The 23474-nt window shown below is 47.1% G+C and overlaps 1 long non-coding RNA gene across 1 annotated transcript; it reads right to left on the reverse strand.

The window, feature by feature from the left end:
* Nucleotides 1-15547: 15547 nt before the first annotated feature.
* Nucleotides 15548-16109, reverse strand: LOC127330751 (uncharacterized). The gene is made up of 2 exons (XR_007869412.2): nt 15948-16109; nt 15548-15855 (listed from the first exon to the last, which is right to left on the reverse strand). It is a non-coding gene; the product is annotated as an uncharacterized lncRNA (long non-coding RNA).
* Nucleotides 16110-23474: the final 7365 nt, after the last annotated feature.

Genomic DNA, 23474 nt, shown 5'->3' on the forward strand with positions numbered 1-23474 from the left:
ACATGAGCAGCAAAGTTCAAACCTACCTGAGAGGGACCCCAGTGCGAGTCCACCATCTCGATATCCTCCGCGTAAGAAAGCGCCCGTTAAGCGAAACTGTTCGCCAGCTAGGAAGAGACCTAGAAAGGAGAAACCACTTCCGCCTATTGAGAAGTTACCTTGGGAAAAAACTATCGAGGAAAACATCGAAACCTGTAAGTCCGAGGTGGAAGCCCATTTTGCTAAGAAAGTGCCAGAGATACCTTTTGAGAAGACACTAGATCCGATGAAAGTTGTGCGTACCATTGAGAATCCATATGACCCTATACCATCGCCGCTATCTGACTATAGGTGTTCTATTGAAAGGTCATATGACGAGATGGTGCTGGCGAAAAAACCCGATCAATCGGTGGTCTAGGCGAAAAAAGGGAAACAAGTGCACCAGCTCGGAGAACAACCCGTTTAATCGGTCCCCCCTCTCAAGGTGTTTGACGAGAAGGCCGTTGAAAGTTCTCGACAAAACACAACTGATTACCACATCGCTAAAGTAGCATATAAATTTGTTCAAGGGAAAGATTTGGTCGAGAATGTCAGGTCGCTACCAACAAGTATGCGTAATTTGCATATATGGTACACTAATGCCACACAGAGAGGGATCGAGGCTATCATGGTGTGAGTTAAGGATGAGCACTACTTCGAAGAATACTCTGTGAGCGTTGACTTCTGCGAACTTTTTCAGTTATACAATCTCCGGGCCCTCAACAAATCTATCATCAGTTGCTATTGTCTGTAAGTGATTTATTAATGTAATTTGAGAAGTCTTTAGCTCAGCTCGTTCATTGTCTGCAATTATCCTCAATTTAGTCTTTTGTGCGCTATATTATGTAGATCGAAGAAGCTCAAATGCAAAAGGGATGAAATCACGGACATTGGGTTCATTGACCCGGATACAATGCATGAAAAAACCATAGAAGATCCCATGTATAACAAGGATACACCGGAGACTTTGCTAAGGTTTTTGAAGCGACAACGTGACAAAAAGATAATACTTTGGCCTTATAACTTCAAGTGAGTGTTACTGTCTTATAACACATTCTATTTTGCTCACCAGATGTTAAAATTTTAACTGATGACTTATATCTATGACACTGCATATTTAAACGTGTGCAGGTTCCACTTTATTCTTATCGTCATTAAAATGTACGATGGAGAAGTTGAAGTCTTTGACTCACTAACCAAAGAGCCTATACTCTACAAGACGGCTTTTGATATGCTCAAAAAGTAATTTTAATTCTTATCAGTTTTTTCGTTAATTTCCTGATATCAACAAATTGATAACTCTTTTATGCATTTTCTTTTGTCGGGCAGCGTATGGCAAACGTTCATCCAGGAAGATCCGGCCGGTGGATGGAAACCGAAGCTGATATGGCGTGTGAACAAAGTAAGTAGTACTACCTAGGTCCTCACACCTTTATCATACTTGATTATTGTTTGATTGAATTTTATTCTTGTACAGAAATGCGCGAAGCAACCATTGGGGACTAATCTATGTGGATACTACGTTTGCGAGTACATTCACAAGATTGTCAGCGAGAGAATGAATAATCAAATAAATAGAGAGGTACGTAAACAATATTCACAAATTTATTTTGTTACCATAAGTTGTGCGGAGTTTCAGTCATAATTGTTTGATTGTGATTTGATATATATATATATATATATATATATATATACATAGCTCATGTATTCATTTGTATCTCATTCTTTTACAGTTGGCAAGAAAGAGGGACAATCTCTCAATCGAGCACCGCTTCAAAGCAATTGGCGAGGAATTGGCGGGATTTTTCCTTCGGGACGTCATACCTAATTTCGGAGAGTACCACTATGCATGAAGATCTACATGTAATATATGGTTTGCGTCGGAGAGTACCACTATGCTACATGTAATAGATAGTATGCCTCAGAGAGTACCACTATGCATGAAGATCGATCTTCATGCATGTACTACTTAATTTGCGATCTTATGCAATTACATGTGTTATATATATGCACCAAGTTGATATGCATCACCTTGATCTTCATGTACTACCTAAACCCAAACGCGTTTCTGGCGCATCGACGCGATCCTCGTACGATGAAACGGTCCGATACCCTTAAACCCCTCCTAAACCCTAAACCCTGAATTCTCTGCCGCGACAGAGATTTATGCACTATCTCTGCCGCGGTAGCCAACCTTTGGTACCGGTTCGTGTTACAAACCGGTACCAAAGGTCTCCAGCCCCGCGGTCTCCTCCGTGCCCACGTGGAGGCTCCTTTAATACCAGTTCGTAAGGAACCGGTACCAAAGTGGGGGGGGGGGGCTTTTGTCCCGATTCATTTGTACCGGTTGCCTAACCGGTACGAAAGGCCCTCTGAAACCAGTATTGATGGCCGTTTTTCTACTAGTGAACGCACGCAGACTGGGCGGTAGCAGCAGTCACGGAAGGCAGCAAGAACGAGGTCCTCGACCTCTAGAACAAGATCCTCTGACGTTGGTTGAAGAACTGCAGAGGGACGTTGTTCCGTGTGGTCCGTCTGTTCGCATCCGATGGCAACAAGTTGAAACCCCTCAGCTGCATAGGTCGGCCCAAAGCCCACTTCAACAAAGGGAGACGGAAACAGCTCGTTCCAGCACAGGAAGAAATGTTGGAGATATGCCCAAGAGTCAATAATAAAGTTCTTATTATTATATCTTTGTGTTCATGATAAATGTTTGCATCCCATGCTATAATTGTATTAACCAGAAATATTAATACATGTGTGTTATGTAAACAGAAAAGAGTCCCTAGTAAGCCTCTTTTAAAACTAGCTTGTTGATTAATAGATGATCATGGTTTCCTGATCATGAACATTGGATGTTGTTAATAACAAGGTTATGTCATTGGGTGAATGATATAATGGACACACACCCAAATAAGCGTAGCATAAGATCAAGTCATTAAGTTCATCTTGCTATAAGCTTTCGATACATAGTTACCTAGTCCTTCGACCATGAGATCATGTAAATCACTTACACCGGAAGGGTACTTTGATTACATCAAACACCACTGCGTAAATGGATGGTTATAAAGATGGGATTGAGTATTCAGAAAGTATGAGTTGAGGCATATGGATCAAGAGTGGGATTTGTCCATCTCGATGACGGATAGATATACTCTGGGCCCTCTCGGTGGAATGTCGTCTAATTAGCTTGCAAGCATGTGACACGGTCACAAGAGATGACATACCACGGTACGAGTAAAGAGTACTTGTCGGTAACGAGGTTGAACTAAGTATGGAGATACCGATGATCGAACCTCGGACAAGTAAAGTATCGCGTGACAAAGGGAATCGGTATCGTATGTTAATGGTTCAATCGATCACTAAGTTATCGCTGAATGTGTGGGAGCCAATATGGATCTCCAGGTCCCGCTATTGGTTATTGATCGGAGAGGAGTCTCGATCATGTCCGCATAGTTCACGACCCGTAGGGTGACGCGCTTAACGTTCGATGTCGTATAAGTAGATTCGGAATATGAGATGGAGACCAAATGTTGTTCGGAGTCTCGGATGGGATCCAGGACATCACGAGGAGGTCCGGAATGGTTCGAAGAATAAGATTCATATAAGGGAAGTTATTTTCTGGGGTTCGGAAAAAGTTCGGGATTTTCCGGTGAAAGACCGAGAAGTTCTAGAAGGTTCCGGAAGGGTCCCCTAGTGGGCCCACGACCCTAGGAGGGGCTACATGGGCCGAGGGTGTGCTGCCTTGCCCTAATGGGCCAGGCGCACCATGCCCTCAAGGCCCAGGGCGGCCACCCCTTTAGGGTTTCCCCAAACCCTAGGGAGGGAAGATTTGGGGGGACGAAAGCTCCCCCCCTCTTTGGCCGCCGGCCCTAGATGGGTTTGGGGCGTGGGGAGCCACCCCAACCGACCCTCCCCCCTATATAAAGAGCGGAGGGGGCAGGGGGCGCAGCCCTCCCTCATCCCTCAACCCTGGCCGCCCCCCTCTCCTCCATCGCACCTTCTGCTCCGGCTTAGGCGAAGCCCTGCAGAGTTTCTCCTCCACCTCCACCACCACCACGCCGTCGTGCTGCTGGGATTCTAAGGGGATATACCACACCTCCGCTGCCCGCTGGAACGGGGAGAGGAAGGACTTAATCGACACCGTACGCACGACCGAGTACGGAAGTGCTGCCGGATTGCAGCACCGGACGATCGACTACATCAACAACGAGATCTGATCTCGTAAGGCTTTGGATCTTCGAGGGTTAGTCTCTCATATCTCTCGTTGCTTCGATCTTCATAGATTTGATCTTGCCTCTTCCTAGATTGGATCTTGGTTTTGCTCTTGTTCACGGTAGAAATTTTTTGTTTTCCATGCAACGAACCCATCAGTGGTATCAGAGCCGTGTCTATGCATAGATCTGTTGCACGAGTAGAACACAATGGATTTGTGGGCGTTGATTCTTTTGTTGTCTTTAGTTATGTGTACTTTGCATCTTGCGGGATGGTGGGATGAAGCGGCCCGGGCTAACTTTACATGACCGCGTCTCATGAGACTTGCTCCACGCTTGACATGCAACTTGTATTGCATAAGTGGCTTTGCGGGTGTCTGTCTCTCTCACCATAGTTAAGATTCCATTTACTATTTCAATCGACAACACTAGTATCACCGTTGTGGTTCATGTTCGTAGGTAGATTGGATCTTACTCGAAAACCCTAAACCACGTAAAATATGCAAACCAAATTAGAGGCGTCTAACTTGTTTTTGCAGGGTTTTGTGATGTGATATGGCCATGATGTGATGATGAATATATTTGATGTATGAGATGATCATTATTGTATTATGGCAACCGGCAGGAGCCTAATGGTTGTCTTTAAATTTGTTAAGACCTGCGTGTCTATTCATCATGTAATAGCTTTATTTCAAGTAGTTGTTATAGTAGCTATTAGTGATGGACAACCATGAAGTGGCGCCACTGACCTTGACGCCATGCTGGTGATGATGGAGATCCTGTCCGTGCTTTGGAGATGGAGATCAAAAAGCACAAGAAGAAAGGCCATATCATATCACAAATTATGAATTGCATGTGATGTTAATCCTTTATGCATCTTATTTTGCTTAGATCTCGACGGTAGCATTATAAGATGATCCCACTCACTAAATATCAAGATAATAAAGTGTCCGTCCTTAGTATGCACCGTTGCTAAGACTTATCGTTTCGAAGCATCACGTGATGATCGGGTGTGATAGATTCTACATGTGCATACAACGGGTGCAAGCCAAATTTGCACATGCGGATACTAAGGTAGCCTTGACGAGCCTAGCATGTATAGACATGGTCTCGAAACATGGGATACCGAAAGGTAGAGCATGAGTCATATGAATGATATGATGAACACTTTGAATGTTCGCCTTTGAAACTACATCTTCTCTCATGAAGATCGGACTTGGTGTAGTGGATTTGGTTCGTGTAATCACTAAGACAATGTGAGGGATGTTGTTTTGAGTGGGAGTTCACCTAGTTAATTTAAGAATTAAAATTGAACTCAATTTATCATAAACTTAGTCTAAACTCTTTGCAAATATGTTGTAGATCATGGCGGTCCCCACCATCAATTTTAATCAGTTCCTAGAGAAAGAAAAGCTTAAGAACAATGGAAGCAACTACACGGATTGGATCCGTCATGTGAGGATTGTCCTCACTGGTGGACAACTGCAATATGTGCTCGATGCACCGCTAGGTGCCCCACCTGCAGAAACTACTCCCGATGAGGTGAAAAATGTTTACCAAACTCGGAAAATTCACTACTCCCAAGTTCAGTGCGCCATCTTGTACGTTCTTGAGGCCGAGCTGCAAAAGCATTTTGAAAACCACGACCCCTGTGAGATAGTCCATGAGCTCAAAGCTATCTTTGAAACTCATGCGGCCGTGGAAAGCTATGAAGCCTCGGAACAGTTCTTTGGCTGCATGATCGAAGAGGGAAGCTCCGTTAGCGAGCACGTGCTCAAGATGTATGGGCACACGAAGAAGCTCAATGACTTGGGAATAGTGATTCCTAATCAGTTGGGTATTCATCGAGTCCTTCAATCACTGCCACCTAGTTATAAGAACTTCGTGATGAACTACAACATGCAGTGCATGAACAAGAAGTTACCCGAACTCTTCTCCATGCTTAAAACTGCTGAAGTGGAGATTAAGAAAGAGCACCAAGTGTTGATAGTTAACAAGACCACCAGTTTCAAGAAACAAGGCAAGACTAAGGAAAAGGGCAACTACAAGAAGGGCGGCAAGAAAGCTGCTGCGCCTCCTAAGAAACCCAAGGCTGGCCCTAAGCCTGATACTGTGTGCTATTACTGCAAGGGTGATGGGCACTGGAAGCGCAATGGCCCCAAGTACCTGGCTGATCTGAAGAGCGGCCACGTCAAGAAGAAAGGTATATTTGATATACATGTTATTGCTGTCTATGTTACTAGTAATCGTAGTAGTACCTGGGTATTTGATACTGGTTCGGTTGCTCACATTTGTAACTCGAAACAGGAACTACGGAATAAACGGAGACTAGTGAGGGACGAGGTGACGATGCGCGTTGAAAATGGATCCAAGGTCGATGTGATCGCCGTCGGCACGCTCCCTCTACATCTACCTTCGGGATTAGTTTTAAATCTGAATAATTGTTATTTGGTGCCTACGTTGAGCATGAATATTATATCTAGATCTTGTTTTATGCAAGACGGTTATTCGTTTAAGTCAGAGAATAATGGTTGTTCTATTTATATGAATAATATCTTTTATGGTCATGCGCCTGAGATGAATGGTTTATACTTGTTAAATCTCGATAGTAGTGATACACATGTTCATAACATTGATGCTAAACGAATTAAATTGAATGATAATTCTACATATATGTGGCACTATCCTCTTGGTCATATTGGAGTGAAGCGTATGAAGAAACTCCATTCCGATGGACTTCTTGAATCACTTGATTTTGAATCACCTGATAGATGCGAAGCATGTCTAATGGGAAAAATGACTAAGACTCCATCCTCTGGTGCAATGGAGCGAGCTACAGACTTATTGGAAATCATACATACCGATGTATGCGGACCAATGAGTGTAGCATCGCGCGGTGGTTATCGTTATGTTCTAACCTTCACGGATGATCTGAGTAGATATGGGTATATTTACTTTATGAAACATAAGTCCGAAACTTTCGAGAAGTTTAAGGAATTCCAAAGTGAAGTAGAAAATCAGCGTAACAAGAAGATTAAGTTTCTGCGTTCTGATCGCGGAGGCGAATATCTGAGTTATGAGTTTGGCATGCATTTAAAGAAATGCGGAATACTTTCACAATTGACACCGCCGGGAACACCACAGCGCAATGGTGTGTCCGAACGTCGTAATCGAACTCTCTTAGATATGGTTCGATCTATGATGTCTCTTACCGATTTGCCATTATCGTTTTGGGGTTACGCATTAGAGACAGCCGCATTCACTTTAAATAGGGCACCATCTAAATCCGTTGAAACGACACCGTATGAATTATGGTTTGGAAAGAAACCTAAGCTGTCGTTCCTTATAGTTTGGGGCTACGAAGCTTATGTAAAGAAGTTACAACCTGACAAGCTAGAACCCAAGGCAGAGAAATGCATCTTCATAGGATACCCTAAAGAAACAATTGGGTATACCTTCTATCACAGATCCAAAGGCAAAGTTTTCGTTGCCAAGAACGGATCCTTTCTTGAGAAGGAGTTTCTCACGAAAGAAGTGACTGGAAGGAAAGTAGAACTCGACGAGGTTATTGAACCTTCTCTCGGACTTGAGAGTAGCGCAGCGCCGGAAGATGTTCCTGTGCCGCCTGCACCGATAAGAGAGGAAGTAAATGATGATGATCATGAAACTTCGAACGAAGTAGCTACTGAACCTCGCAGATCGACGAGGGCTCGTACCACTCCTGATTGGTATGACCCCTGTCTAAATGTCATGATTATGGATAACAATGATGAAGACCCTGCGACGTATGAGGAAGCAATGATGAGCCCAGATTCCAACAAATGGCAAGAAGCCATGAAATCCGAAATGGGATCCATGTATGATAACAAAGTATGGACTTTGGTAGACTTACCTGATAGCCGTAAGGCTGTCGAGAATAAATGGATCTTCAAAAGAAAAACAGATGCTGATGGTAATATTACCGTCTATAAAGCTCGACTTGTCGCAAAGGGGTTCCGACAAATTTAAGGAGTTGACTACGATGAGACTTCCTCACCTATAGCGAAGCTAAAGTCTGTGAGGATTTTGTTAGCAATCGCTGCATTTTTCGATTATGAGATTTGGCAGATGGATGTTAAAACGGCGTTCCTTAATGGTGACATTGAGGAAGAGTTGTATATGGAACAACCCAAAGGTTTTGTCAATCCTAAAAATGCTGACAATGTATGCAAACTTCAGCGTTCCATTTATGGACTGAAGCAAGCATCCCGGAGTTGGAACCGACGCTTTGATAAGGTGATCAAAGACTTCGGGTTTATACAGACTCATGGTGAGGCATGTATTTACAGGAAAGTAAGTGGGAGCTCTGTAGCATTCCTGATATTATATGTAGATGACATATTATTGATTGGGAATGATGTAGAACTTCTAAGCAGTGTTAAAGGTTATTTGAATAAATGTTTTTCAATGAAAGACCTTGGAGAAGCAGCATATATTTTAGGCATCAAGATTTATAGAGATAGATCAAGACGCCTAATAGCGCTTTCACAGAGTACATACCTTGACAAGATTCTAAAGAAGTTTAGAATGGATGAAAGCAAGAAAAGGGTTCTTGCCCATGTTGCCAGGTAAGGTCTTGAGTAAAACTCAAGGTCCGGCTACGGCAGAAGAAAGAGAGAGGATGAACAAGATCCCCTATGCCTCGGCAGTAGGCTCTATCATATATGATATGCTGTGTACTAGACTGGATATCGCACATGCTGTTAGTTTGACCAGCAGATATCAGAGTGATCCAGGAATGGAACACTGAACATCGGTCAAGAATATCCTGAAGTACTTGAAAAGGACTAAGGATATGTTTCTTTGTTATGGAGGTGACCAAGAGCTCGCTGTAACCAGTTACACCGATGCTAGTTGGAACACTGATCCAGATGACTCTAAGTCTCAATCTGGGTACGTGTGTATATTGAATGGTGCTGCAGTAAGCTGGATGAGTGCCAAGCAGAGCGTGGTGGCGAAATCTTTAACTGAATCTGAATACATAGCGGCTTCGAAGGCTTCGTCGGAAGCGATATGGATGAAGAGGTTCATTACTGAGCTTGGTGTGGTTCCTAGTGCATTTGACCCATTGACCATCTACTGTGATAACATGGGTGCCATAGCTAATGCACAAGAGCCAAGGTCACACAAGAAGCTGAAGCATATCAAGCTACGTTTTCATGTGATTCGCGAGTATGTCAAAGATGGTGACATAAAGATTTGCAAAGTACACACAGATCTAAATGTGGCAGATCCGTTGACTAAAGCTCTCCCTAGAGCAAAGCATGACCTACACCAGAACGCCATGGGTGTTAGGTACCTTACCATGTAATCTAGATTATTGACTCTAGTGCAAGTGGGATACTGTTGGAGATATGCCCAAGAGGCAATAATAAAGTTGTTATTATTATATCTTTGTGTTTATGATAAATGTTTGCATCCCATGCTATAATTGTATTAACCGGAAACATTAATACATATGTGTTATGTAAACAGAAAAGAGTCCCTAGTAAGCCTCTTGTAAAACTAGCTTGTTGATTAATAGATGATCATGGTTTCCTGATCATGAACATTGGATGTTGTTAATAACAAGGTTATGTCATTGGGTGAATGATATAATGGACACACACCCAAATAAGCGTAGCATAAGATCAAGTCATTAAGTTCATCTTGCTATAAGCTTTCGATACATAGTTACCTAGTCCTTCGACCATGAGATCATGTAAATCACTTACACCGGAAGGGTACTTTGATTACATCAAACGCTACTACGTAAATGGGTAGTTATAAAGATGGGATTGAGTATTCGGAAACTATGAGTTGAGGCATATGGATCAAGAGTGGGATTTGTCCATCCCGATGATAGATAGATATACTCTGGGCCCTCTCGGTGGAATGTCGTCTAATTAGCTTGCAAGCATATGATACGGTTACAAGAGATGACATACCACGGTACGAGTAAACAGTACTTGTCGGTAACGAGGTTGAACTAAGTATGGAGATACCGATGATCGAACCTCGGACAAGTAAAGTATCGCGTGACAAAGGGAATCGGTATCGTATGTTAATGGTTCAATCGATCACTAAGTTATCGCTGAATGTGTGGGATCCATCATGGATCTCCAGGTCTCGCTATTCGTTATTGATCGGAGAGGAGTCTCGATCATGTCCGCATAGTTCACGAACCGTGGGGTGACGCGCTTAAGGTTCGATGTCGTATAAGTAGATTCGGAATATGAGATGGAAACCGAATGTTGTTCGGAGTCTTGGATGGGATCCAGGACATCACGAGGAGGTCCGGAATGGTCCGGAGAATAAGATTTATATAAGGGAAGGTATTTTCTGGGGTTCGGAAAAAGTTCAGGATTTTCCGGTGAAAGATCGAGAAGTTCTAGAAGGTTCCAGAAGGGTCCCCTAGTGGGCCCATGACCCTAGGAGGGGCTACATGGGCCGAGGGGGTGCTGCCTTGCCCTAATGGGCCAGGCGCACCATGCCCTCAAGGCCCAAGCCGGCCACCCCTTTAGGGTTTCCCCAAACCCTAGGGGGGAAGACTTGGGGGGAAGAAAGCTCCCCCCCTCTTTGGCCGCCGGCCCTAGATGGGTTTGGGGCTTGGGGGGCCACCCCAACCGACCCTCCACCCCATATAAAGAGGGGAGGGATCTACCACACCTCTGCTGCCCGCTGGAACGGGGAGAGTATGGACTTCATCGACACCGTACGCACGACCGAGTACGGAAGTGCTGCCGGATTGCAGCACCGGACGATCGACTATATCAACAACGAGATCTGATGTCGTAAGGCTTTGGATCTTCGAGGGTTAGTCTCTCATATCTCTCATTGCTTCGATCTTCATAGATTAGATCTTGCCTCTTCCTAGATTGGATCTTGGTTTTGCTCTTGTTCACGGTAGAAAATTTTTGTTTTCCATGCAACGAACCCATCAAGAAAAGCTCCTGAATCCCTAAGAGCTCTAAGAGCATCTCCAGCCGCGTCCCCCAAACGGCACCGGATCGAGCGTTTGGGGGACGGGTTTTCTTCGTGCCGCGTTTGGTGGACGTCGCTCCCTAGCCGCGTCCCCCAAACGCCGCCCCCAAAAAAAATTTAACATTAAAAATACTATTTTTTTTTGCATTTTCATTTCAATAGAGAGGAGGAACATTCCACAAACCAATACATAATTGGGAACATGGTTTTACACAAACTAAGACATAGTTCGGAACATGGTTTCCACGAACTAATACATAGTTAAAACATTGCAAAATGGGAAAACCTAAATAGTGTTGGCATCGCAGATTTCGTATGTTCGCTGCCAAGAAAAAAACATTCTCAGGCACTCTCAGTCACCCAAACTGGAAAATCCAGCTGGTAATGATAGCCCTGCTGGTCCTTTCGAGGAAGAACATCCAGAAACCTCCATGCCTATTTTCGCTTCGAAGAAAGAACACTCGGCGTGTTCAATCGTCCTCTTCGTTGTCGCCGTGGTAGTGCCGGCGGCATGACATGTTGTCGAACACCTTCACGCTCGCATCCGCGTCGCCTAGGTAGGAGAATGTCATCACGCAGCCAGCTTGGAGGTCGTGGTAGCGCGCGAACTTCTCCCAGCCGGTGTGGAGGTACATCTTGCCGCGCCCGTCGAAGAGCACGTCCACCGGCCACCGGCAGCAGTCGCAGCCAGCCTCCCGCAGATGCAGCGCGGCCGGCTCGTTGCCGGCGATGAACTCGGCGAACTTGTCCGGCAGCCTCTGGATGCGGAGTGGGTCGCCATGCAGGACAACGACGAACTCGAACTGCACTTGCTGCTCTTCCTGCAGGTGTGACAATGAAGACGACGATGTCGCAGGCGACGGCGACCGTGCAGCTCTGCCGCGGACACGACCACGACCACGGCCGCGACCTCGGCCCCGGCCTTTGCCTCTACCAGCCATGGCGTCGACTCTTGAGATGGTGGCGGCTAGGGTTGGGGAGAGAGACGCTAGGGTTTGTGTGTGAGGGACGATGCGAGAGCCCCTTTTTATAGGCCAGAGGGAGGCGGGGGAGCGGTGGCGCTCATTAACGCCGGCACGGAGAGCTAGGCGCGATGAGACGCTTCGCTGCGCCTCTGCGAAAACTGCACCATCGCTGCGCGCGAATAACTTCCGTCGCAAGGTAGGCGACGGCTAGGTTAAACTTGAATGTGCCGCTGACGCGTCGGGCTCGCGTCTCGTCGCCTCGCTTTTCGTTGTGTCCGGCGTGCCCGGAGCGTCCCCTGTGGAGCGGGGATGGGCTCGGGGCGCCGGATACCGTATTGGGCCACGCCGGACGGAAGTAGCCTTTGGGGCGCGCGGTTGGGAACGAAATTTTGTCCGGCGCGTTCCAAATCCTTTTGGGGGACGCTTTGAGGGACGCGGTTGGAGATGCTCTAAGCTCCCAGGGTTGGGAGAGCTTGTGGTTGCTCGGCAGGTCATTTTCACGGGCCCCACATGAAGAGAAGATGTATTTGTTCTGCTGATCGTTTATGGTTGACCTCTTGACGTCGTCAGGTCTTAGACTGCCTCTTGCGCGTTCGTGCCCACCAAGAGCTCAGTGCCGGTTCCTTCAACACTACGGTTCCTCTTCTTGCTAAACGAGTCCTTATACGGTCCTAATGATGTCTGCCTCCCGTATGTTGGTCAGCGCTGTGGCTGCTTGAGCGCGTCGACGTCCAGCATGTGTAGCACGACGTAGTGAACTAGTGATCGGCGAGGACTACACCCTCCAATGGGACCATGAGCTCCCCTTGTCCGAGCAGCCACGTGAAGACACAGCTCTCCCTGGAGATGAGCTGCCTCTCCTTAGCTGGAAGGCGATGCCGATCATGGCTGTGACATTCCGCGGGGCAAGCGCGAGCGAGCGTGTTTGCCGGCGCGACAACGTAGGCCTAGGCTAGCAGCACAGAGGTGAGCCGACGAGCACCGGCGCGGAGTGCTTTGAGGATGTCGTCATTGCCACAACATTCACGGGGAGCTGCGCCGCCAAGAGGGCGAGAAGGCTGGGCATCGACCCCAAGCGTCCTGGCTTCATTCCAAGGGAGGGGAGGAGCAGCGCAACAATTCGACGGCGATGGCGTTCTCTGTCGGTCTCGGGGACGATCGCGACATCGCCACGACCGCCCACGAGTTCGGTCTCGGGAACTCACCAGAGAGTCAGAGAGGATGTGGGTGAGAAATTTATAGAGGGCAGTGAGGCTGTTCTCTCCGCATTCTTCTTCTACAGAGGCGAGCACGCCAGCGGCGGCATGGTGCGACCACAGAGGTCGATAAATGATGCATTAATGAGGCTGGAAGGCATATGCCTATGCTACATAAAGAGCAAGTGAACCCAGGCTCTTTTTGAAGTCTTCACGGTATGGTGCTGCCACAATGGTTGGGCTAGATTTGAATTAAACTTCCAAATGTTCAGTTTCTTAGAGCATCTCCAGTCGCGTCCCCCAAACCGTCCCCCAAAGGAATTTGGAGCGCGCCGGACAGAAAATGCGTTCCAGCCGCGTCCCCTAAAGCCCTTTTTTATCCGGCGCGCCCCCATACGGTGTCCGGCGCCCCGAGCCCGTCTCCGTCCCACAGGGGACGCTCCGGGGACGCCGGACACAACGAAAAGCGAGGCGGGGAGTGGCGGGGCCGACCCGTCAGCGGCACAATTAATTTAAACCTAACCGTCGCCTACCTCGCGACGGAAGTTATTGGCGCGCAGCGACGGTGCAGTTCCCGCAGAGGGCGCAGCGACGCGTCCCGTCGCGCCTAGCTCTGCGTGCCGGCGTTAATGAGCGCCACCGCTCCTCCGCCTCCCTCCGGCCTATAAAAAGGGGCGCCTCTCATCGTCCCTCTCACACACAAACCCTAGCGCCTCTCTCCCAAACCCTAGCCGCCACCATCTCTCAACAAGACTCGACGCTATGTCTGGTAGAGGCGGAGGCCGACCTCGCGGCCGCGGCCGTGGTCGTGGTCGTGGTCGTGGCCGCGGCATAGCTGAACGCTCGCCGTCGCCTCCCACGCCGTCGTCTTCATCGTCGGAGATGGACGTGGAGCCGGACGTCCTGTTCGAGTTCGTCCACGTCCTCAAGGGCGACCCGCGCGGCATCCAGAGGCTGCCGGACTCCTTCGCCGAGTACGTCGGCGGCGTACGCCCGCGCACGATGCATCTGCGGGAGCATTCGTGCGGCTTCTGCCGGTGGATCGTCAAGGCGATCTACGACGCGCGCGGCAAGATGTACCTCAACATCGGCTGGGAGAAGTTCGCGCGCCACCACAGCCTCGAAGCCGGCTTCATCCTCGTGTTCTCCTACTTCGGCAACAGGGACATGAGCGTCAAGGTCTTCGACGAGAGGCGCTGCCTCCGGGACTACCACGTCGACAGGGACTCCCACGACGACAGCACCGACGAGGAGGACGACTGAATGAGTGTTGTTTCTTCGCAGCGAATACGTGCACGGAGGTCTCTGTCTGTTCTTCCTCGGTAGAACCAACAAGGGCACCGTCACCACCTGGATTTTCCAGTTTAGGTGACTGGGTGTGCCCTCGAGTGTTCTTTCTTAGCAGCGAACACAGGAAACCTTCGATGCACGACCTAGTTAGGTTTAGTTTCTTTGCAAAATTTTATATTTGTGTCAACGATGGTTCAAACTATGTATTAGTTTGTGGAAAACCACGTTCCCAATTATGTTTTCGTGTAAACCACGTTCCAAATTATGTATTAGTTTGTGAAAATTGAAATAAAAAAGCCAAAAAAATTATTTTAAATGTTTGGGGGCGGCGTTTGGGGGACGCGGCTGGGGAGCGACGTCCCCCAAACGCGGCATGAACGAAACACGTCCCCCAAACGCTCGATCCGGCGCGGTTTGGGGGACGGTTTGGGGGACGCGACTGGAGATGCTCTTAGCTTTTCTAGCAATCATGAATCAATGCAAGAAAACATGTACACATGCATCGCTGAGTTTTCTTCTGGTTTGTTGTCTGATGTTACACTAGTGAAAAACATGCCTAATGTCGCGGGTCGTAAGACTCTTTTGTCGCGGGCGGCCAGCCGCGACAACGGAGACGCGACAAAAGGCCCAACCTTTTACCGCGGGTCGCTTACCACCCGCGACATAAGGTCCACCACGTGGCAGCCGCAGGGCGCGCAGGGGACACCCCTTTTGTCGCGGGTGGTAATACAGCCCGCGACAAAAGGCCCTCTACGTGGCGCGCGCAGAACGCTGCTGCTTTAGGGTTTGAGGGGTGCAGCACCCCCCTCCCCCCCCCCCCCCCGCCACCACCCCCATTCTATTTCATTTTTTCATTTTAAAATAAAAGTTGCATATATTTGTACGCTACTACAAGTTGTACACGTTCATTCATTATATATAGATCGAGCAAACAAATATTGGAAGCAAAAGTCTATTCATAGATTCCCCTTACATATACATGGAGCTCACGACTACCGGGACTAAAGCCCGTCGTCTATTCTAACTATTACATGGGGATCATTTGATGCGCCTATTTGGACTAAACAAGCCGTTGTCGTCTATTACTTCTCTCATCAGAAGTCCCGCCACTTCCTCCGTAATTCCTTGTAGGTGTTCGTGTGGTTGGAGCTTCTCCCGCATGAAGTCGACCTATATAGGAAAATGAGATGAATATGACTATATCAATCTTGATAACGAAATATTGACGATAATAAATTAAAGTTATGAATGTTATTGCTTACGTTGAATCTATTATCGTTGTGCTTCTCAGTGGTTAACATGCGAATGGACTCGCAAACGTAGTATCCACATAGATTCGTCCCCTGTGGCTGCTGGGCGCACGGTACATGAGTAAATGTTAGCTTCTCTGCGAAGTTACCACCCTTAAAATTTTTCTTGAAAACTCTCCAAACCCTGCCAGGCAAAAGAATGATTAAATGAGTGGATAATTAATTGATATCTCACGAAAGATATAGCGCGTCATTAATGATTGAAATTACTTCTGGAGCAAGCGCTGCAAGTCAGGGAACCCTTCCACGCCTCTACTCAATGGGTCCCTTACTTCAACTATTCCCTTATCAACTTGAATGTCTAGCAGAATCTAGTGGAAACTGCACATGTTTTTATATATATATATATATATATATATATATATATATATAGGGTTGCACTATTCTGAAACCGGTGCTCAGAATATTATTCTGAGCACCACCGGCCCCTATATAAGGTTTATGGCCGAACGGCCCCGCTCCGACCGAGCCCCCCAGCCCCGTCCAAAATCCACCTGCCTCGATCCCGCCCCGCTGCCACCCCGTCCGCCCCCCCCACCCCGCGCCCGCCCCGCCTTCCCCGTCTCCGCCCCGCCTCCCGCCTCCCGGCGCCGTCGCGCGGCGACCGATCTCGCGCGGCGACCGAGCTCGCGCGGCGGCCGAGCTCGCGCGGCGACCGAGCTCGCGCGGGCGACCGAGCTCGCGCGGCGACCGAGCTCGCGCGGAGCGACCGAGCTCGCGCGGCGACCGAGCTCGCGCGGAGCGACCGAGCTCGCGCGGCGACCGAGCTCGCGCGGAGCACACGGGATCTTCTTCTCCGGCGAGCCAACTTCTTCTCCGGCCGAATTCTTCTCTGGCGCGCCCCCCTCTTCTCCGGCGAGTCTCTTGAGGGATCCTTCTCTGCATCCTTCTCTGCAAATTCAAGAAATCCAAGCAAATGGATCCTCCAAAATCTAAGAAGATGCAGATTCGACGGAAAAGAGTTGAAGATGTCGTTCCTACAAGATCTTCACCTCGATTTGCTCACAAATCTACTTTGCTCTCAGATAAAATAAGGGAAACTTGCATATCTGCAGCAGTTACACCTTTGAAAAGAAGTACATTTGAACAAAATGAGGTGAGACAAATGTTGTACAGCTAGAAACTATAATCTTGAACTTCTCAGTGTACTTCTCTGTTTGTACTTGTCGAATATTGAAATTGTACTTATTCTGTATGCTTATTGTACTTCTCTGCTTCTACTGCAACTCCAATACTTCTTTTTGAACTTAGTAATGCCTGTGTACTGTACTTCTCTGTTTCAGCACATGAACTTTAGTAAAAAATTGAACTTAGTAATGCCTGTGTACTGTACTTCTCTGTTTCAGCACATGAACTTTAGTAAAAAATTGAACTTAGTAATGCCTGTGTACTGTACTTCTCTGTTTCAGCACATGAACTTTAGTAAAAAATTGGACTTAGTAATCCCTATGACATGCACTTCTCTGTTTTGCTAGTTGTACTTAGTAATCCCTATGACATGCACTTCTCTGTTTTGCTAGTTGTACTTAGTAATCCTTTTGACCTGTACTTAGCAAATTCAAACTTAGCAAATTGAACTTAGTAATGCCTGTGTACTGTACTTCTCTGTTTCAGCACATGAACTTTAGTAAAAAATTGGACTTAGTAATGCCTGTGTACTGTACTTCTCTGTTTTGCTAGTTGTACTTAGTAATGCCTGTGTACTGTACTTCTCTGTTTTGCTAGTTGTACTTAGTAATACCTATGACATGCACTTCTCTGTTTTGCTAGTTGTACTTAGCAAATTGAACTTAGTAATGCCTGTGTACTGTACTTCTCTGTTTCAGCACATGAACTTTAGTAAAAAATTGGACTTAGTAATCCCTATGACATGCACTTCTCTGTTTTGCTAGTTGTACTTAGTAATCCTTTTGACCTGTACTTAGCAAATTCAACTTATCAAATTGAACTTAGTAATGCCTGTGTACTGTACTTCTCCTTTTTCAGCACATGAACTTTAGTAAAAAATTGAACTTAGTAATCCCTATGACCTGCACTTCTCTGTTTTGCTAGTTGAACTTAGATCTTGAGCTTAGTAAATCCTTTTGTCCTGTACTTATCTGTTATACTAGTTGTACTTAGTAACCTCTGAGTGTTGTATTTAGTTATATTGTACTGCTAATGTTGGTTATATTGTACTTCTCTTTCTCCATAATAGTACTTCTTTTTTTTTCATGAACTAGTTATTTGATCCAAGTTATAATTGTGATATGTGTCTTGCCATTCCTAATTCGAATAAATCTACGATATTCTACTATCGCAGGATGAATCAATGGCTAGACGAAAAAAAAGAAGTGAGGTTGTGCTTGATCCAAAACCTCTACAGTGGGTTACTCCTGAAATTCCACGCAACTTCTTTGTCACTGGCTACTCACCTGTTACAAATGGATTGGACTCGGACATGTATAGTCCGAAACAAATTGTGATACGAACAAAAGTCTTTGAAGCGAAACAACGTCACAATTTCCTTACAATCCAGGAACTGCTTGTGCCACCACATATCCTGGATATTGCACGTGTCCTATCAACTAGACGACCTGCTAGAAAGGTTGCTGAGGTTGGTGCTACACATCCTCCAGGATCAACATAATTCTAGTGCCTACAAAATGACTAGTAGGGAACCGAAGTACCGAAAGCTTGACAGCACCTTCATCCTCTGGATTTCCTCCTCAACGTGCACTGTACATCCCTCATCCTCTGGATTTCCTCCTCCACGTGCACATGTATATCCCTCATCCTCTGGATTTCCTCCTCCACGTGCACTGTACATCCCTCATCCTCTAGATTTCCTCCTCCACGTGCACTGTACGACCCTCGTCCTCTGGATTGCCTCCTCGTGACCCTGTACGACCCTCGTCATCTAGATTACCACGCCGTGACCCGTCAGATCCATTGTTACACAAATCATTGGTGACACCGCCTTGCCCAATACTCCCCGAAGAAGAAGCAGATACCCCAGTGGAGCAACGTCGCTACAGCCATGTGAGTACATTTGAAGAAATTTAGTTTCTAAACATCTTGCTGTATCACACTTGTACTTGTTGCTACCTTATACTTGTCCTTTCTGTGTTAAGATACTTGTACTTATCATTGAAATGCCTAATGTACTATTGTTTTTTGTTTTTGCGGGATAATGATCTTCCGGATTATCTATTACCAAAGATTAAAATGGTATTCAAAGATTTCGAGGATGCCAAAATATTTTACAACGAGATATGCAAGGCATGCTGGTTTTGGAGTCGAGCTGACAGCACAATGGTGCCAATCGATACCTATCTTGCAACCGCCAAGGTCATTACGAGAGCACCTTTATTGCGAAGCGACCGCCCGTGATAAAACCACTAGTCGATGTGGTTGCCCTGCTGGTATTAGAGTAAAGAAGAAGGAAGATGATACTTATGTAATTGAGAATATAAAATTCGAACACAACCACCATATGATTCAAAGCTGACATGATGAATTTCCTACATTCTCATAAAAATTTCGACCCTTCTTTGCTGGAATTTGTAAAGTTCCTGCAGTTTGAGAATGTATCTCATCGGATAATTTTGTCGATCCTATATTCATCGGTGGGAGGCGCGCAGTACTTAACATTTCATGGGCGTGACTTGCTAAACAGGTAAAAGCAACACTCTACCCTTTTTGCTCTTTTCAACTTAGAAATGAAAGTTGTTTGTGAACCTCAAATTCCCTTTATGATAACTCTGTACTTAACGTGTGAAAAAACATTCCTGTTACTGCATGTCTATCTTTCCATGTACTTTTGATTGTAGTATGGTTGTACTTCATGCTAAAAGCAATCTGTACTTTCCGTCCATATAATTGCAGGAAGGCAATAAATTCCCAAGAGGATATTAGGGATGACATTAATAAGCTTCTGTCTTACTTTGGAGAGATGAAAGCTTGCAACAAAGAGTTTTTCTTCGATTTTCAGCTTGATGATGAAAACCGTATAAAGAATATATTTTGGGCTCCTTCAAGCTGTAGGGGATCATACGAGGATTTTGGGGATTGCATAACATTTGATACAACATACAAAACAAACAGACACAGCATGCCCCTCGGAGTCTTTGTCGGAGTAAACCATCACCTGCAGTCCTGTTGACTGCCAAAACCCACCGGCGGGCAGCGGCCTGTCAACACAGTGTAGAGCCGGGAAGAGCCTAGAGCTGCGGCTGGCTGAGACCCCTCCGAGCGATGGCCCGCAATGCTCTTCTGGTCACACGCAGCGATGCGAAGTGCAAGGGCGTGCCACCTGACCTATACCTGGTCAGGAAGGTGATGGGGATGCCTCGCTTAGTTCCTGCATGGCATACACGTAAACATTAAATAAGAGCCTCGATCGGCTCTCAGGTTATCCTGTGAATCGGCTCAAAGAGCCGATCCACCCATGATTCGTACGGGGTGCACGAATACTTGGTGATCCTGCTTGATCAAGATAAAGCTAATGAGATCTACGACGATTTAGGGTTTTCACCGCATAATCGGATCATCCTACTCCAGGTTGGGCCTCGCGGCCACGCACGGTGCTCGTAAGCCGATCCTAAACAAGGCCAAAAAACCAACATGGCGTTGATCCTCGGAACATCCTGTTTAGGACTTGCGAACGCCACCCTACGTGCCGCTGGATCCTCCCCCCCTTTGTAAGGCCTAACTATTGCAGATGTTAAACTAATCCTTGCAGAGCAAGGAGCAATCGCAACGGATCAGATCTACTAAATAAAGAACAAGCAGGGTGCCGCCCCCACACCTGAGATAGGCGTGAGGGCGGCTAGACATGCAAGGGTTGCACTACGTAAGCATGTTATACGGAGAACTATGCTAACCCTAACACATCTATGATAACTACGTTGCCCGCCATCAAAGACGCTTCAGTACGGGCAACACATGAACAACGTGGAGCTTGTGCTGCCTAGATCGCAAGATGCGATCTAGGCAGCATGTCGCTTACCTGATTGAAACCCTCGAGACGAAGGAGTTGGCGATGCGCCGAGATTGGTTTGTTTTGGGGTGAACGTTGTGTTGTTGTTTATTCCATAAACCCTAGATACATATTTATAGTCCAGCGGACTTTCTAACGTGGGAATATCCCACCGTGCATGATACAAACTCTAATCTTGATCTAAAACATAATCTACTATAATTAAAGATACACGGGCAAACTAGCCCAAATTCCCCGTGCAAGGCCGCTTCAGAGATCTTCCACGTGTAGTCTTCCAAGCCCATCTCTCTTACGGCCCACCTCTGGATTTGTCCAAAATCTGGTGATAACACATGCCCCCCTGGTTTTGGAAATAACATTTCCAAAATCATTATGCTTTCCTTTCGAAGGGTCATGTCGTGGCAGATCAGAGCCATTTGCAGCATCCGTCATCATTATGCCCTGTCCTCTCATCTTCTCTGCAAAATTTGACAGCTCTGACATTACCCCTTCGGAAACTGTAACGGCAGTAATTCCCACCAGGTTTTCTCATTATTTAACCGTGCCGACTGATTAGTTATCTTTATCCCCTTCCTCTGTTCCAGCCATCGGCACCCCAAAAAACCCTTCCGCGCTCCATGTCTTCTTCTTCCTCTGCCTCGTCGGGACTTTCCTTCGAGTCCTCTTCTCCCGAGCCGATGCCAGCACCGAGCCCACAAGAAGTCCATGCGGCCAACATCCGCCGCGCCATTGAGGCCGGGGAGGAGTCAGACCATGACCTCTCCATCTGGTCCGAGGACGACCAGTCCTCGACGGACGGGGAGAGCGACCTCTGCTTCCCCGCCAACGGGGAATCGGAGGAGAAGAGCGATGACGATCGCTTCTCCTGGGATGACTTTACCTCCTCCGAGGTGAAGGAGGAGGAAGAGGAGGAGGAGGATGACGACGACAGCCCCTCCGACGAGCCGCCGGCCAAGCGCCATTGCCCCTGGCTAGGGAATCTCAGTGATTATGATAGCGACGACGACGACGACGACGTGGAGGACGAGGACAACGAAGGTCTTGCCGGCGGCCGCTACAGCAGCGACGACGAGCCCGCCGGGAGCAGCGCCGACAACGCTGACGATGGTGACGACAAGGGCAGTGACGGCCCGTAGAATAGGACCTCTAGAATAGGATCAGCAACAGTAGACGGGGCAATGTATCCCCTTAGTACTCCCTTTTAAGAGCAATCAGCTCCTCTATGTAAGAAATCTGGTTTATCAATGAAGAACTTTTCCCCAATTTGATTTTGCCGATTTCTTCGGGGTTTAATTGAGCCGATTCCCTCTTCTGCTGACCCCGCCGATCGTTACTTTAGCCAATGCCCAACGAGCCGATGACAACGCACCGGTAACTCAATGTCCCATCCCTTTGAGCTCTGGCAGACAACTAGGCAGATCGACGTTCTCACGAGAGCCCTAGAACCACTGCCGACACGACTTGCTCCTGAAGTCGACACCACTGGGTTTTCAGCCTGATGAAATTTCAATCGGCTTCTTAAGAACGGAAGTTCTGCGTCATCAGTTGCCAAGCCATGATGCGGAACCAGCCGATTTCAGCAAAATCGGCTCTCCAGAGCAGAGAACCTTCAGGGTGAGCTGCCCCCCGGGCTTCTTCAGTCTATTTTTCGCGCCTTGCATGTCAGATCGGCTCCTTCCCTGTGGTGGATCTGATGCATCCCATCCTTAACCTGATCTGCACATTACTCGCAAAAAAGAAACCAGAGGTTCTTGAAGAGAAAACCGAAGTCATCAAGCCACTCAACTGAGGAGCTCTTCCATTAGAATCTCTCTTCGTGACTCACTTCCTGCTCATAACAGCTGTTCCTCTTGAGTTGATGGCCACGTATCTGCATCGGCTTTGCTTCGTGCGAAATTTTTTTTTTATTTGGCCGATTTTTCTCCTTAATCGGCCCCCAATATACCACTGCACGCAAGTTTGCACGTGTTACCTGCACATGTTCATCTGACTATATGCCCCCCGAGCCGAGTCTGCTAAATGACTGCAGATATCGGCTTTCATGGTTAGTCAGGGCACTGCACTTGCACGTCGGCTTCGCAAAGATTCATGCTGACTTTCATCTGCCGACGTGGCCGCTGCCCAGTAGATCGTTGCTGACCACAAACAGAATATGTGCAGAAAATAATTTTAGCCGATTGCTGGAATCGGCCTCCACATTGCTTGTTCGATGAAGGTTTTGTAATGTTCCTCCATAAATTTTTTGGGGCCGATCACAAGGATCAGCCTCACCCGGTTTGCTCATTGTTTTAATCTTGCTACTCGGTTAGGCTGGATAAAACCAAGCCAACCTCTGACTTGATGCACCTGCTGTCATCCACCTTTAGTGCATCGTATAATCGTGGAGCACTAAGCTCCGTCGGCAAGACGAGCACCATGTTTGTGCCAGCCGATGTTTCATCATCGGCTTTCTTTTGCTTGGGACGCCACTCCATTCTCCGTGGTCGACCCTCTTCATC

This window comes from Lolium perenne, chromosome 2 (genome assembly GCF_019359855.2).
Source record: "Lolium perenne isolate Kyuss_39 chromosome 2, Kyuss_2.0, whole genome shotgun sequence".
NCBI classification, from domain to species: domain Eukaryota; kingdom Viridiplantae; phylum Streptophyta; class Magnoliopsida; order Poales; family Poaceae; genus Lolium; species Lolium perenne.